Consider the following 17,367-nt stretch of genomic DNA (forward strand, 5'->3'; position numbering starts at 1 on the left):
ACAGTCTTATCAGTTTCAGCCATTCTAACAGGTGTACAGTGGCATTTCCTTACTGTCTTAATTTACATTTCCCTGATCAATAAAGAATGACATGAACATTTTCATGAACTTATCTGCCACCCATTTATATTTTCTTTGGTGAAGAGTCTCTTCAAGTCTGTTGCCCAGTGTCATTAGATTGTTTACTTATTGTTGAGTTTGGCAAGTTCTTTATATACTCTGAATACAAGTCCTCTATTAAATATATAATTTGCAGATGTTTTCTCTCCATCTGTAGGTTGTCTTTTCATCCTTTTAATAAGTATCTTTCAAAGAACAAAATTTCTTAATTTTGACAAAGTCCGATTTATCAATTTTTTCTTTTATAGATCATGCTTTAGACATCTTACCCAAGAAATTATGGTCTAGCCCAGTAACACTAAGACTTTCTCCTATGTTTCCTTCTATAAGGATTACATTTTAAGCTTTATATTTACATCTATGACCTCTCTGGGTCACCTTTTGAATATGGTGCCAGGTATGGACTGAAGTTCATATTCTCCCTTTGATTATCCAATTGCTCCAACACCATTTGTAGAAGAGAACACCCTTTTTCCACCAAACTGCCTTTGCACCTTCACTTAAAGTAAATTGACAATATATGTGTAGATATATTCCGGGATCTCTAATCTATCAAGTTGATCTATTTATCTTTTTTTTTTATTTATTTATTTGTGATAGTCAGAGAGAGAGAGAGAGAATGAGGCAGAGACACAGGCAGAGGGAGAAGCAGGCTCCATGCACCGGGAGCCCGACGTGGGATTCGATCCCGGGTCTCCAGGATTGCGCCCTGGGCCAAAGGCAGGCGCCAAATCGCTGCGCCACCCAGGGATCCCTGATCTATTTATCTTTAGGCAGATACCACACCATCTTGACTACTATGCCTTAAAACAATCCTCAAGTTGGGTAGTAAGTTTTCCAATTTTGTTCTCTTTCAAAGTTGTTTTGGCTATTCTAAGTCCTTTGAATTCCAATCTGAATTTCAGGTCAGCTTTTCAATTTCTATCAAAAAAAAAAAGAAAAGAAAAGAGGCCTGCTAGGATTTTGAATGAGATTGCACTGAATCAATAGACCAATCTGGGGAGAATTGACATCTTAACATTGTCTTCTAATCCATCAACACAGTGTATCTCTCCATTTATTGTGGCATTCTTTTATTTCTGTCAGCACTGTTTTATGTTTATAGTGTATAGTCTCACACATCCCTAAGCATCCTAAGCATATTTCTAATGCTACTGTATACAAGTGGCATTTTTTTAATCAATGTCCAATTATTTGTTGCTAGTTTAGAGAAAGGCAATTGATTTTTGTATATTTATCATGTATCCTGCAACCCTACAAATTCATTTATTGTTTCTAATAGCTTTTTAATAATAGGTCCCATCACAATATCTATATAGACAACCATATCATCTGTTAATAGAGACAGTTTCTCTTTTTCCTTTCCAACCTCAATGTCCTGTACTTTCTAAAATTCACCACAATAAAGTTGAATAGAAGTGATGAGAGGGGACATCCTTGCCCTGTTTCTATTCATAGATAAAAAGCATTCAGTCTGTCACTGTTAGGCACAATGTTACCTGTAGGGCTTTTATATATGCTTTTTATTAGGATGAAGAAATTCCCTTTCATGCATATTGTGCGAAGAGATTTTATCAAGAATGAATATTCAATTTTTCTTCTGCTTTTTCTGCATGTATTCTGGTGACTTCTTTTTTAGTGTTTGAATATTGAAATTACATTCACTGATTTTTCAAAAGTCATACTGTATTATTCTTTTTTGTATAGTTATATTTGATTTTCTAAATTCTGTTTAGAATTTATGAAAATATGTTCATAAGAGATATTGGTCTGTAATTTTCTTTTCATGTAATGTCTGTCTAGTTCTGGAATCAGGGTAATGCTGGGCACCATGAATTAGGAATTATTCCTTCATTTCCAATTTTCTGAAAGAGCCTGTATAGAATTGGTATTGCTTCTTCCTTAAATATTTAGTAGAACTGACAGTCAAGTCTTCTTGGCCTACAGTTTTGTTTGTAGCATTTCTACAATATCTGAGAGACTTTAGTAGTTTTTGCCTTTCAATTTTTTCCATTTCTCTAAAGTGTGATATTGGCCTAAAGATGTTCACAATGTGCACTAATTATCCTTTTAATACCTGTAAAATCCATAATGATGTCATCTCTTTCATTCCTGATATTAGTAATTGCTGTCTCTTCTCTTTTTTGCTAATCAACCTGGCTGCACCTTTATCAGTTTTATTCATCTCACTTTCTCTGTATTTTTTCTGTTTTCTATTCCACTGATTCTCCTATCTTTTTTTATTTCCAATCTTCTTAATTTGGTATTCATTTGCTATCTTCTCCCTGGTTGTCATGCATTTTACCTGTGTATGTTATATAACTGTGGGCACTGATTTGAGACCTTTTTTATTTTCTAAAACATGCATTTTAGTGCTATAAATTTTCAAATCTTTTATTTTTGTTTTCATTTAATTAAAAGTATTTTCAAATTTCTCTTTTCATTTCTTCTTTGACCTACTATTTAGTTACCAAATAATTAAGGAATTTTCTTTTTTTTAGATTTTACTTATTTATTCATGAGAGACACAGAGAGAGGCAGAGACACAGGCAGAGGAAGAAGTAGGCTCCCCGGGGGGAGCCTGATGCAGGCCCCGATCCTGGGACCCCACAACCTGAGCCAAAGGCAGATGCTCAACCACTGAGCCCCTAACTGAGGAATTTTCTAACTATGTTTTCTGTTAGTGATTTCCCATTTAATTTCACGGTCATTAAAGAACATATCTTATATATTTTGATGAATTAAGTCCTTCATTATTTATGCCTGGCAAAATCCACACCCTTTCCTAATAATAATATATACCTTTTCCAGTTTTCTTTTCATTAGAATCAGCATGTTATGCCTTTTTTCTTCTATTGCTCTAAACCTATTTGTGTCTTTATATTTAAAATGGATTTACTATAGGCAGCATATACTTGAGTCTTTTCATTCAATCTGATAATCTCTGTCCTTTTTAGAAGTTTACTTTTAAGTCATCTCTACACCCAATGTGGGGCTCCAACTCACAACCCTAAGATCAAGAGTTACATGCTCTTCTGACTGAGCCAGGCAGGAGCCCCTAATCCCTGTCTTTTACTTGGAATGTTTAGATCACCAATGTTTACTGGTATGGTCAGGTGTAAGTCTATTGATTTGCTCTTTGTTTTCTATTTGTCCCATTTATCTGCCCTTTTTCTTCTTTTTTCTGTGCTCCTCTGGATTAACTATTTTTTATGATTCCATTTAAAAATTTTTCTTATAGTTGCTTACTGATTATATCTCCTTGTTGAGCTACTTTAGTGTTATTTGCAGGTTTATCACATACACCTTAATTCATCACAATCTGCTTTCAAGTTATCACTTGAAATACTTCATGTACAGCATAAAAACCTTCCAATAGTGTATTTCTATCTTTCCTTCTGCCTCTGAGCATTGTTGTCATGCATTTTACCTGTGTATGTTATAAAATCACAGTACATTGTTACTATTTTTTTAAGCAGCCAATATCTTTTTAAAAGACTTATATAATAAAACCTTTTATATTTTACCACAAAATTCAGCCAATAACCTGAATGAGTCTGGAAGCAAATTCTTCCTCAGGGCCTCCAATAAGGAATGCAACTTCATGAAAATATTCTTGTCTATCAATTCTGAATTTGTGTCAATTCAAAGCCAGTTTTAACTTATTTTTCTTCTCATTATGGGTTTTTCTTTCCTTTGTACTCAGCTGCAGACTCAAGGTAGGCAGAGTGTACCCCTAAAGATGTCCATATCTTAATCCCTGGAATCTGTGAAAGTGTTACATGGTCTATTAGTGTTCTAGGGCTGCTCTAACAACATACCACAAACTAGACGTCTTCCAACAACAAAAATTTGTTCCTTCACAGTTCTGGAGGCTATAAATCCAAAATCAAGGTATTAGTAGAGCCATATCCCTTCTGAAGGCTCTAGGGAAGAATCCTTCCTTGTCTCTTCTAATAGCTGCATTTCTGGTCTTATAGATGCATCTCTCCAATCTATAACTTTGTCTTCACATAGCCTACTTCAGGTGTGTCTGTGACTCTGTTTTATCCTCTTATAAGGACACTAGTATAAATTAGGGCCCATCCTAATCCAGTGTGACCTTATCTTAACTAATTACATCCACAAAAATATTATTCCCAAATTAAAGCCACATTCTGAGGTTCTAGATGGACCCGAACAGAGAGGGTTGGGCGAAAAAGAGGACCACTGTTCAACCCAGTATTAATGCCAAAAAGACCCCAGATATAACTAATAAGGTTATGGACCTTAATATAGGAAGACAGATATCTAAGATTAACCAGGTGGGTACAACCTACCCAATGAACCTTTAAAAGCAGAGAACTTTCTCCAGTTGAAGTCAGAGAGAAGCACTGGAAGGGTAAATCAGGGAGGAACTCAACCCACTCTTGCTGGGGGTAGGGGGCTCACTTGAAAAACATAAGAGGTGGGCAGCCTCTAGGGCATAGACCAGCACCTGCAAGGCAACGGAGGGCTTCAGTCTTACAACCACAAAGAACCAAATTCAACCAATAAAATAAGCCTGGAAGCAAATTCTTCCCCAGAGCCTCCAATAAGAACACAACCTCATGAAACCCTTCATTTCAGCTTTTTTTCCCCCAAAAAAAGAACATCAGTTCAATAGGATCCTACTAAGAGAAATGTTTAAAGTGAGATTATGATAGCCCATTAATTCTATCCAGCTGTAAAACAAGATGTTTCTCTGTGCAACTCTCTGTCTAGCATTCTGCCCAGAACCTCCAGCCACCTGGCCCCCTCAACTATAGCCTGTACCCCCATCCTCCCGGCAGCACCCTCAAGCTGTTGCAGGACTCATATAACCTGAACTGCTATTCTTCAGTGCCTATGTTTTCATGAAAACATAGTTGTTTTAGGTGAGAGGATAATATACAGTCTCTCTTACTTCATCTTGGCCAGACTACATGTAGCTTTTAAAGTGTTCCTCTACTGGGACACCTGGGTGGCTCAGCAGTTTAGTGCCTGCCTTCAGCCCAGGGAGTGGTCCTGGAGTCCTGGGATCAAGTCCCACATTGGGCTCCCTGCATGGAGCCTGCTTCTCTCTCTCTGCCTGTGTCTCTGCCTCTCCGTGTGTGTCTCTCATGAATAAATAAAATCTTTAAAAATAAATTAAATAAATAAATAAAGTGTTCCTCTACCAACACTTGAATACTGATTTTCTTAATTTTTCTTACTTCATATCTGAGCCTTTGTTTTTGATGAAACAATACGGGGACTGCTCTTGGCATAAAACACCATTGGCAGAGCACTCATTCTTTCCTCCCTGTACTCATGGATTTGTTAATCTTTAAAACTGTTTTCAACCTGTAGTGACCCATTGTTTGAAGTTGACTTCCCAAATATTTTTTTAAAGATTTTATTTATTTATTCATGAGACACACAGAGAGAGAGGCAGAGACACAGACAGAGGAAGAAGCAGGCTCCCTGGAGGGAGCCTGATGCGGGACTCAATCCCAGGACCCTGGGATCACACTCTGAGCTGAAGGCAGACGCTCAACCACTGAGCCACCCAGGTGTCCCCCAAATCCTTATTGGTGTCCTTGCCCCTTTCTTAAATTGTTTCAACACACAACTCAACAACAAAATAAAGCCTAAACCTCAACTCCTACGTCTTTGTTTTCTCTTACTAGAAGAAATTGTTCCCTATTGTAAAATATCCATTCTCTTTACTCTCTTGCCCTAAATTCCTAAAATATAACTGCTCCAGTACACATTCTACAGTGGGCCTCTAGGATACTTTACAAAACCATCAAGCTTATTCTTTTTTCTCCCGTTTCTATACCCTCCCATTATATTCTTTGATACATTTAGAAAGTGCATTCTAATCAAATGATAGTGTCCTAGGGGCATGTAGGTGGTTCAGTTAGTTAAGCTTCTACCTTCAGCTCAGGTCATGATCCCAAGGGTCCTAGCATCAAGCCCCCTGTCCAGCTCCCTGCTCAGCAGGGAGTCTCTTCTGCTTCTCCCTCTCCTTCTGCCCTTCTTCCCTGCTTGGTGTGCTCTCTCTCTTTCAGATAAATAAAATCTTTTTAAAAAGTGTCCTAAAAATATATTAAACATAATTATGAAATCCTTGCAAAGCCTCACTTTGTTAAGCTCCTATTACACTATTCAATACCTGCTACTTTCAATTTACACTCTGAAAGAAAAAAAGAAAATCATCTAGAAAAAAATGTACGAGTTTTAAATCTTCCCAAAGAATTGCTTTATTTATTTTTAAGATTTTATTTTATTTATTCATGAGAGACACAGAGAGAGAGAGGCAGAGATACAGGCAAAGGGAGGAGCAGGCTCCTTGTAGGGAGCCCAACGTGGGACTCCATCCTGGGTCTCCAGGATCACACCCTGGACTGAAGGTGGCGCTAAACCGCTGAGCCGCTGGGGCTGCCCCCCAAAGAATTGCTCTAAATTAAAAGGACCTTTCTTCCTGTTTTTAATGGTCTAAATAAAGATCTCTTTATTTTAACAAAATACTTAAAAAGCAGGGCAGACATACATTTGTAGGATTCTGAAATTAAGATTTGTTCAAAATAAGCAAGTTTACTATTTTAATGCACCAAGAATAAAAACAGAATTTTGGAGCAGAAAAGAACTTTGAGATCCCTTGTTCAATTCACTCAGAAACCAAACTTTTTTAAAAAAAGAAGTTAAATAAATGCACACAAATTCCATAACTTACAAATGATAGACAAGGGATTAGATCCAAGATCTTGTGCTATTTGTGTATTACTGTATGGATCTTACTTACACTTAACATTCTAGATGAAAAAGGTATATTTTGAATTTTGTCAATATTATCTGCTGAAAAAAAGCAATCAGTTTAATAAGATTTTACTAAAGGAAATGTTTAAACTGAGAATATGACAGCTTATTAATTCTATCCATCTGTGTAAAACAAAATTAGTTGAGTTTCTGATCAGTTTGTAGGACACTATAAACAGAATTAAGCACTTCTACATGTGTTTATATGTAAGGACATATAAACTAAGACAGATCCGAAGCCTTCTTAAAACACCAAGTATGGGGCAGCCCGGGTGGCTCAGCGGTTTAGCGCCGCCTTCAGCGCAGGGCGTGATCCTGGAGACCCGGGATCAAGTCCCACGTCAGGCTCCCTGCATGGAGCCTGCTTCTCCCTCTGCCTGTGTCTCTGCCTCTCTCTGTGTGTCTCTCATGAATAAATAAATAAAATCTTAAAAAAAAAAAAAAAACACCAAGTATGGAAAGGTTTTAACCAATCCAACTTCAATAAAACACTGAATGTACTGTATGTACTTTGTGTGCTATAATGTCCTCTAACAAAACGAGGCATTCACACTATTCATGACTTAAAAGGCCTTCCCAGTCCTGGTGGCAAATGTCTGAGTGACATTTTATGTCTGACTAGCCTAAGTTTGCATTGATCAACTACATGTGAGCTAGAAAAGGAACTTCAATTCTGCTTCCTCGTGTATAAAATAAGCTATAACTTAACTCATCAAGCTCTCATAAAGAACAGAAGAGAAATAACATACCAAATACTAAACAAATGTTAGTGCCTCCCACCAGCCATCTAACATAATGCAAATGCTCCAAACAACTGAAAAATTCTAATGCGGACCAACAATTTGACCAGATAAAGACAAGAAAGTAATGTGAATTACAGCTAAAATTAGCTCTCAACCCTTTCCCAAAGAATTAGTCTTATTAATTACACCCCAAAAAGTTTACAAAACAAAAACCTGTATACACACATTAAAAATATATGAAAACTACAATGACCAAAAAATAAAGTAACCTACAAAGAAATACATCAAATTACTAACAATGTGAATATACTAAAATTTTATTCTTACTTTTCTACATATGGTAAGTTTTCTATAGGAGCAACTAAAGACCCTTAAAAATAATGAAACATATTTTTTTTTAAGATTTTATCTATTTATTCATGAGAGACACAGAGAGAGAGAGAGAGGTAGAGATACAGGCAGAGGGAAAAGCAGGCTCCAAGAAGGGAGCCCGATGCAGACCCAATACAGGGACTCCAGGATCACGCCCTGGGCTGAAGGCAGGCACTAAACAACCACTGAGCCACCCAGGGATCCCCTAATAAAACATACTTAAATCTCATTGTGAAACTCCAAATTCTCCAAATCCCTGTTAGGTAACCGCCTAACAAAATGCCTAAGGGCAGAGGTGTTCCAGTGGTGATCCAGCTAAACTGATATGCAGATACTAGCTGGGCTTCCCATCAGCCACACCATTTACTCTATTTACCAACCTCACTGACTACAGAGTTAAAATCCCAACTTTAGCCAAATCACAGATTCCCACTTAGCAGGGAGCTCAAAGCTTGCTCCCAAGTAGTTGCAACCATGAATATAAACCCCTGAATGCTTAGAATCCACTATACTTTTATAATGGGGGGAAAACTTTATTAGTTTTTGTAATTTGAAATATGTATCATTCATACCACAGAGGGGACTTTTTGTTATTGTGCCATAAATATACATACTTCCAGAATTCATCCTTCTAATCATATATGTCCCTTTTATGCAAGGAAAGTTACAAATTTTTCTCTGAAAATCGAAAGAAATAAAAATCTGGGGAAGCCCTGGTGGCCCAGTGGTTTAGCGCCGCCTTCAGCCCAGGGCATGACCCTGGAGACCCGGAATCAAGTCCCACATCAGGCTCCCTGCATGGAGCCTGCTTCTTCCTCTGCCTGTGTCTCTGCCTCTCTCTCTCTCTCTGTGCTTCTCATGAATAAATAAAATCTTTTTAAAAAAAATCTGCCTTGGACAAAAGCCCACAAATCAGAAAAGGTATCTACTAAGTAACCTACACATTTAAAATGAAGATAGTTATGAAAAGCTAAATAAAGAAATCTGTATCAACAGATATGAACAAAAAGCAATGTCCTCAGAACAAGAAAATGAAGAATATGATCACAAAGATTCTGAATACCAATTCATTTAGTGTGACATGGAATTAGATGCTTACTTATACTTTTACACAGTGAACTTTATATGTATGTAATATATGTGTGTTTATGTTATATATATGTAGGTACATATAACACCTATACACACACACACACACACACACACACACACACACATACATACAGTTTTAAATTGTTTCCCCCCACCCCGACTGCCCCTTTCCAGGAGACTCAACATTACTGTTAATGGTTTTGACAATCACAATTGTAGAAAGGGACCTAATGTGATACAGAACCTCTACTATATTTATTTTTCCAAGAAATATTCACTTAACACAAAAAATTTGAGAGTTGATGGTCTTATCTTGACAGGATAATCATCTATATAAATAACCAGTTTTTGTTCAAAGTCTAAATAATCTAAAAATTAAGTTTATTTACCAGAATAGGAATTCCTAAGTAGTAATTATACTCTTGGCAACTTTGTAGGACTTAGTCTCCAGCATTTTACAAACGTACATCAGACATACATACACAAATATCCATTAAGAATTATTCTATAATTTTGATGAAACTTTCTGAATTTTAAATTAGGGATAATATACATAATATAATGTATTATATATGACATATGACTATATACTAACTTATAAAATTAAAAGAAATATTAATCAAATTTCTCTTCTTCAAAAGACTAAGATTACATCCTTCAATATAACACAAAAAATTCAAAAACCTTCTAGTTTGTCGAAATTAGTAACAACCTTTTTGAAAGATGTCCTATGACTATCCCCCAAAGATGTATCTGAACTTAAACAAAGATTTTTTACTAATTCTAGAATATTTAGTTTAAAACCAAACCAAACTATATTGCCACATCCCCATAAGATGCATTAACTTCTAGCTCCATCTGCTGGAGTCACAAAACATTCCAAAATCCGACATACAATACTATAAAGCAAATTATCTATCACTTTTTATCACACAGACCAAAGCTTCATGAATTTAAAACACAAAATTAATCAGAGTTTAGCCATTTTCAATAATTTCCAAAATGAGAAATCTTTTTAAAGTCAGTATTTCGGTGGAATTGAAGACTTATTAATCCAATTGCCAAAAAGTGCGTTATGTAATAAAAAAATTCCACGTAGAAGAAGTCTTAGAGAAAGACCACAAGTTTGTTTTTGAATACCAAGCACTACATGAACCTCAGAATTAGAACAGATTCTATTAAAAGAAAAACAAAAAACAAACAACTTTAGCAATGAGTTGTGAAGCTTTTTACCTTAATACATTTTTCTTATAAAAAGCAATAGATGTCCATTGTAGAAATATTATACAAGCACCCCAAAACTTTTTATATCAACAAATACTCTCCTAGATCATCATCTATAATGGCCAAAAAAGCACTCCACTGTTAGGATCTACCAAAATTTAATTAAGCAAATTTCTTACTTTGAACACTTAGATTGTGTTTTATTTTTAATACTATAAACCTCCATTAATATCCAGTAACTATAGTGATGCATATTGTGACAAATGACTATTAAGACCAATTAATCAGAAACTACTAGTAATGATTAATAATGGTATATTAAACTTTCTTAAGGACTTTTGATTTAATACCTATACAAAAGGAGATGTGATACTAATTTTTCTTTTCTTTAAGTTTTATTGCTTATAATGTAGAAGTCAGATTTTTTTTAATCTTCTGTAGGACTTGAAAATGGATAAAATAAAGATGGATTTTGTATTGTCCCTTCATGATATCCACTAATAGCATATTGTCTATTTCTGTGAAAAAATCAAAATAAAAAACCCATACCTTGAAAAAACTAGTCAGGTTCATTGCAGTTACCTTTTAACAAGCTAAATGTCAATTGGACAATCATGTTATGAACTGGTGTCTCTGTTTCATAAGTGAGGATGGACAGCTTAGCAAATTGGTACCCAGTGGGGGGATACCTCAAATACCGAAGAATTATTTCCTGACTTTATTTAAGGCTACTACTTAACTCCATCATCTCCTGCCTTCCGAAGATTTATTCCTGTTTAGTTTTAACTTTAAATTCACATTACATAAAATCACCATCTTAAAGTAAAAATTCAATGCATTTAGTGTATCCACAATATTGTGCTACCACTACCTACCTCCATCTCATTCCAAAACATATCCATCACCCCGAAAGGAAAACCCATTAAGCATTTATATCACTTTTTCAATTTATGGAACTGAAGAGTTTCATATTTTTCTGCTAAGTTTTTTTTTAAATAATAAATTTATTTTTTATTGGTGTTCAATTTACCAACATACAGTTTTCTGCTAAGTTTTTAACAAGATACAAAGAAAGTGAATACAAATAGATATCTCCTTTTTTTCTGTCCATTTTTTTACCCTTTTTTCCAATTTTAACAATAAAATTGACAATATAAATGTTAGCTACCTTTTTAATTTGTCAGCTCTGCCCTCTTTTTGTGCCATCCTACAATAACTATAGCTGCCAGCAGGTCATGCCCACACTAAGTGAACAATGGGAACACCTCACAGCATCTGGCTGACAAGTGACAAGGACACTGGGCTAAAACTTGTCAAGGACCAGAGGATTACCATTCTTTCTCAGTCCAGCTCCAATACCATTTTTGTACATCACAGTTTTCAAGCTATTTTAATCATTTTCCCATTGTAGACAAAGATATATCCTGCTACACGATAGAGATTTAGAACTAAGGTTAATAATTTTATTTATTTATGTTACTAAGTTCTGGCCCAGAAAAGTCAAGTGGCATTCCAACGTAATCTGGTTAATATGCAATATCTCAAATCCACATATCCAAAGTCCAGACACTGCATTAAATTCAAACTAAATATGTTTATACATATTAAAGCATTATTAACACATACATTAGCCTAATACATGTAATTTACACATTAAAGGCACAAGCAATCAAAACCATCCACACTGACAATTTTATAGAACAAGCCATTATATTTCTTTTCAAATTAAGCTCTTTCTTATCAAGGTATTTCTAATGACACAACAAATAACGTTTATTCACTCAACAATGAATCTTTATTAAACAATTCCAGTGTGAAAGTACTAGAGCAGTGATCCATGGGAGACCGAGAGAATTTCAGACATATTCTGAGACCTCAAAGAATTTGGCATAAATTCACAAAGGCTTAACAAAAAAAGACAAACAACAACTCAAGAAAATCTCATAAATGTTATCAGACAGTTAATGACTAACAAATGAATGTGGATGCTACAACTGCACTGGGGTGAGGAAGGAAGTCATCAGACTTTTCAGGGACTACTAGACACCGGCTCTGAACTGACACTAATTCCAGGAGACCCAAAACATTGCTGTGGCCCACCATTCAAAGCAAGGGCTTATGGAGGTCAGTCAATGGAGTGTGAGCTCAAGTATCACATGTGTCACAGTGGGTCTCCAAACCCAGTCTATGGTAATATCCCTTGTGCTGGGATGCATAAGGGATTAGATATACTTCGCAGCTAAAAGAATCGCTACTCTGGTCTCCTGATCTGTGTGGTAAGGATTATGACAGTAGGCAATGCCAAATGAAGCCCCCCAGAATTGCCTCTAACGAGGAAAACAGTAAACCAAAAGTCATGCCACATCTCTGAAGGAAAAAAAAAATACAGAGATAAGTGTCACCATCATCTGAAAGATGCAGAAGTGGTGATTCCCATAGCCCCAAAACAACAGATTATTAAAGCCTAACTAGGTGGTGACTTCAACTGCAGCTGCTGTTCCAGATGTGGTGCCACTGCTTGAATAAATTCACACATACCCCAGTACCTGGTGTGTGACTCCTGACAAATGCTTTTATCGCCATCTCTGTCCATAAGGCCCACCAGAAGAAGTTTGCTTTCAGCTGAAAGGCCAGCAGAGCACCCTCACTGTCTTACCTCAAGGGCACTCCAACTCTTCAGCCCTAATGGCACAATTTAATTCGCGGGAATCTTGATCTCTTTTCCCTTCCACAAAATATCACAGTGGACCATTCTAATGATGACACTGCTGACTAGATCTAGTGAGCAAGAAGCCTCATAGCAGGTACTGTAGACTTATTGATAAGACATTTTCATGTCAGAGGGTGGAGAATAAATCCAAGAATAATTCAATAACCTTCTATGTCAATGAAATTTCCAGGGGTCCAGTGGTGTGGGGCATGTGGACATACCTCTTCTTGGGTGAAGGATTAGTTGCTGAATCTGGGCTCCTACTACAACCAAGAGAGGCATAAAGTCCATGGGTTTCTTTGGATTTTGAAGGTAACATATTCATCATATTCCTCATTTGAGTGCCACTCTAACCCATTTACCAAGTGACCCTCAGAGCTGCCAGTTTACAGTGGGGTTAACCACAAAAGAAAGTTCTGCCACAAGTAAAGGCTACTGTGTAAGATGCTCTGCTACTTAGGCCCTCTGCCCCATAAATCCAATGGTGCCTAAGGTGTCCATGGAAGTAGGGATGCTGTTTGGAGCCTTTGGCAAGAATTACAGGTGGATCACAACACAGAGCCTGAGGGCTTTAGAGCAAAGCCTTGCAGCACTACAGCACCCCTGGGACATCCCTGAAGGACAGCCCTGCACTCTCTTTTAAGTAACAGATCTTGGCCTGTTACTGGACCTTAGCAGAGACTGAACATTTGATCATGGGCCACCAAGTTACCACATGACTGGAGCTGCCCATCATGAACAGGGTGTTATCTGGCCCACCAAGCTATAACACTGGACATGCAATAGTGACACTCTATCATCAAATGGAAGTGGTATATACGTGATCAGGCCCAAGCAGGCCCTGAAGGTGCAAGTAAATTACCTGAACAAGTGGCCCAAATGCCCATGGTCTCCACCCCTGCCACACTACTTCTCTCCCCCAACTTGCACCTATGGCCTCATAGGGAGTTCCCTACCATCAGCTGACAGAGAGAAGAAAAGACACAGGCCTGGTTTATAGATCATTCCACATGATATGCAGACACCACCCAGAGTGGACAGCTGTAAACATCCCCGAAGGACAGCAGTGAATGGAAATCCTCCCAATGTAGCTAATTGTTCACCTTGCTTATTTAGGAGGAGGCCAGACATGTAACTGTACATTCATGGGTTGTGTCCAGTGATTTGGCTAGATGGCCAGGAAGAAACATGATTGGAAAACTGATAACAAGGGAATCTGAGGCAGAGGTATACAGATAGTACTCTCTGAATGGGAGAAAAAAAAATGTGAAGATATTTGTGTCCCATGTGACTCCTCAACAAAGGGGGATCCTGGCAGAGGAGTTTAACAATCAAGTGGATAGGATTACCTGTTCCATGGATACCAGTCAGCCTCTTTCTCCAGCCACCCTTGTCATGATCCAATAGGTTCATTAACAAAATGTTAGGGTGGAGGTGATGCATGGCCTCAGCAATGTGCACTTCTACCCATTAGGCTCACCGGGCTATGGTTCCCAGAGTGCCTAATTGGCCAGCAGCAAAAACCAATACTGAGACCTGAATATGGCACCACACCCAGGGAAGATTAGCCAACTACCTGGTGGGGGGTTGATTGAAATGGGTCACTCTCATCATGGAAAGGGCAGCATATTGTCCTTACTGGAATAGACACTTACTCTGGATACAGATTTGCCTTGAAAGCAAAGCTTCTGCCAAAACTACTATCTGTGGACTTTGAGAATGTCTTGCCTACCATCATCACAGCAGGGCTTCACAACAAAAGAACAATGGGCCCATGCCCTGGAATTCACTGGTCATGCATCCTGAAGCAGCTGGCTCAACAGAATGGTGGAATGTCCTTCTAAAGACTCAATTACAGTGTCAGCTAGGTGGCAATACCTCGCAGGGCTGAAGAAAGGTACTCTAGGAGGTTGTATATGCCCTGAATCTATATTCAATAGATGGTAGTATTTCTCCCAGTCAGGGTTCACAGGTCCAGGAATCAAGGGGTAGAAATTGGAAGTGGTGGCACTCACTATTATCCCTACTGACTCACTAGCAAACTTTTTGCCTCCTGTTCCTACAACCTTGCGAACTAGTGCTGCTAATCTAGAGGCTCCAGCTCCAAAGGGAGGAACGTTTCCACCAGGAGATTAACAATTATTCCACTGAACTGGAAGTTTAGACTGCTGCCCAGAACTCTGGGGTCCTCATGTGTCTTAATCAACCAGCAAGGAAGGGAGTGTTCTGACTACCAACGACAAACTGAACTGCTACTGCACAATGGAGGTGAGGAAAAGTGTGTCTAGAACACAAGGCATACCTTAGGTCATGTCTTACTAGTACCATAATTTGGCCCTATTAACAAATTTTTAAAAGCCAAGAAGCAAGCATGTCTAAGGTTGACAAATCTTTAACCCCAAGACAATTGAAAGAACTAATAATAAACACTCCCTCAAATGTCATCAACAAGGTTAAAGAAAGCTATGAATTTAGAAGAAAAAGATGAATTTAAAGATTTATGAAATTTACTACCTGCAGTAAAGGATATAAACCTACCAAAGATTTAGCAGAAACAAAGCTGGGGGTCATAAAACCCTTAGGGAAAAATTTCCGAGGCTGACATCCCATGCCTCCTGAAACCCATTCCTAAGAGTACAGTTAGAAGCAGTAACACCTGAGACGCCTGGGTGGCTCAGCAGTTGGACGTCTGCCTTTGGCTCAGGGTGGGTTCCCGGATTCCCAGAATCAAGTCCTACATCGGGCTCCTTGCATGGAGCCTGCCTCTCTTTCTGTGTTCTCATGAATAAATAAATAAAAATCTTTAAAAAAAAGAAAAAAAAAGAAGCAGTGACATCATTTAGAAGGTTCTTCCTTTAGTTCCCCAACTTCCAGCTGATGTAGTTTTTAATTATTATTATTATATTTTATTTTATGTGGCTTATTATCTATATTATATATATATTTATATTATTAAAATTATTACATAATTTATTCATTCAACATGTTTATTAGGCAATCACTATGTGGGAATCATTGTTCCAAGCCCTAATTTATAAACAATATATTTGAGCTTACACACCTTACATTAAATGAGAAAGACTCTTAAAAAAACCAAAGATGTTTACTTCCAGAGTTAAGGCCTCCAAATCGTATGGCATGTCATGTGTTAGTAGTTCTTATTTCCAGTCCATAAACAGAAAAAAAAAAAAATGGCCTTGGTTTAGAGTATGAAAGGTCATTAAATATAGCATGCAATTTCTATTTAGTAAAACTGGAAACAAAGGCCAGTTCACCTGTCATACTGGTTAGCCCAGCTTGAGAATACCGGCACCGCTGGTAAAAACACCTGGAGCCCAAAATGTATGTGCCGTAGTACCTACAGCTTTACAGAAAGCTAGAGCTAGGGAAACCACGCCAAACAGTGTTCCTTAAACATCTCAGACAACACATGCAAAAACCATTTTCTAAATTATATATTATCAAAATATTTTTAATAACTAATAACATGTATCTAAAAATAACTCACAAAAACATGCACAGCCATTACTTTCCAGGTTGTTTCCTGTCTTTCATAATAACAGCTGACTTTTCAGTAGAAGATTTATTTTTTGTATCAATTTCAGTTTGCTTATTTGAGTTTTTTTCAATTGCTAAGTAAAAAAAGGAGTAATTGCTTATTTGGTTAATAATTAGTCCTAATTTTATTGAATTCATTTGGTCTTCAGAGCTTCATGAATCCATTTGTTTCTACCTTCAAACGCAACAGAAACCACAAAGGCCAGATTCAAATATGTGATTAAACAAAAATGTTAAAATTTTTATGTCAAAAAAACAGCTTAAGCAGTATTAAAGGACAAATGGGAGGAAAATGTTTGCAATTAACCTCTGATAGACAATCAATTACTTAAAAAAACATTGCAAGCATAAAAAAGAATGAAATCTTGCCATTTGGAACAACATGGATGCAGTGGGAGTATAATGTTAAGAGAAATAAGTCAGTCAGAGAAAGACAAATACCATATGATTTCACTCATATGTGGAATTTAAGAAACAAAACAAATAAGAAAACACGAGAGAGAGGCAAACCAGGAAAGAGATTATTAACTATAGAGAACAAATGGTGGTCACCAGAGGGGAGGTGGGTGGATGAGTGAAGTAAGTGATGAGGATGGAGGAGGGCACCTGTCGTGAGGAGCACCAGGTGTTGTACGGAAGTGATGAATCACTACATTGTACACCTGAAACTAATATTACACTGTATGTTAGCTACTGAGAATTTAATTAAAAAGAAAAGAAAGAAAGAAAGAAAGAAAGAAAGAAAGA

At 37.1% G+C, this 17,367-nt stretch overlaps 1 protein-coding gene across 13 annotated transcripts in view; it reads right to left on the reverse strand.

Moving 5' to 3' along the window:
- The window catches only part of LMBR1 (limb development membrane protein 1), a 147,102-nt gene that overhangs the window by 91,473 nt on the left and 38,262 nt on the right, over positions 1-17,367 (reverse strand). Inside the window, exon 1 of one of the 13 annotated variants that reach the window (XM_038559828.1) lies at positions 1,951-1,956. The exons of the other annotated variants lie outside the window; for them this stretch is intronic. The gene's annotated coding sequence lies outside the window, so the exon portion shown is untranslated. Of the gene's footprint in view, positions 1-1,950; positions 1,957-17,367 lie in introns of those variants that run through there. 13 annotated transcript variants of the gene reach the window in all.

The sequence above is a fragment of the Canis lupus genome, chromosome 16, assembly GCF_011100685.1.
Source record: "Canis lupus familiaris isolate Mischka breed German Shepherd chromosome 16, alternate assembly UU_Cfam_GSD_1.0, whole genome shotgun sequence".
NCBI classification, from domain to species: Eukaryota; Metazoa; Chordata; class Mammalia; order Carnivora; family Canidae; genus Canis; species Canis lupus.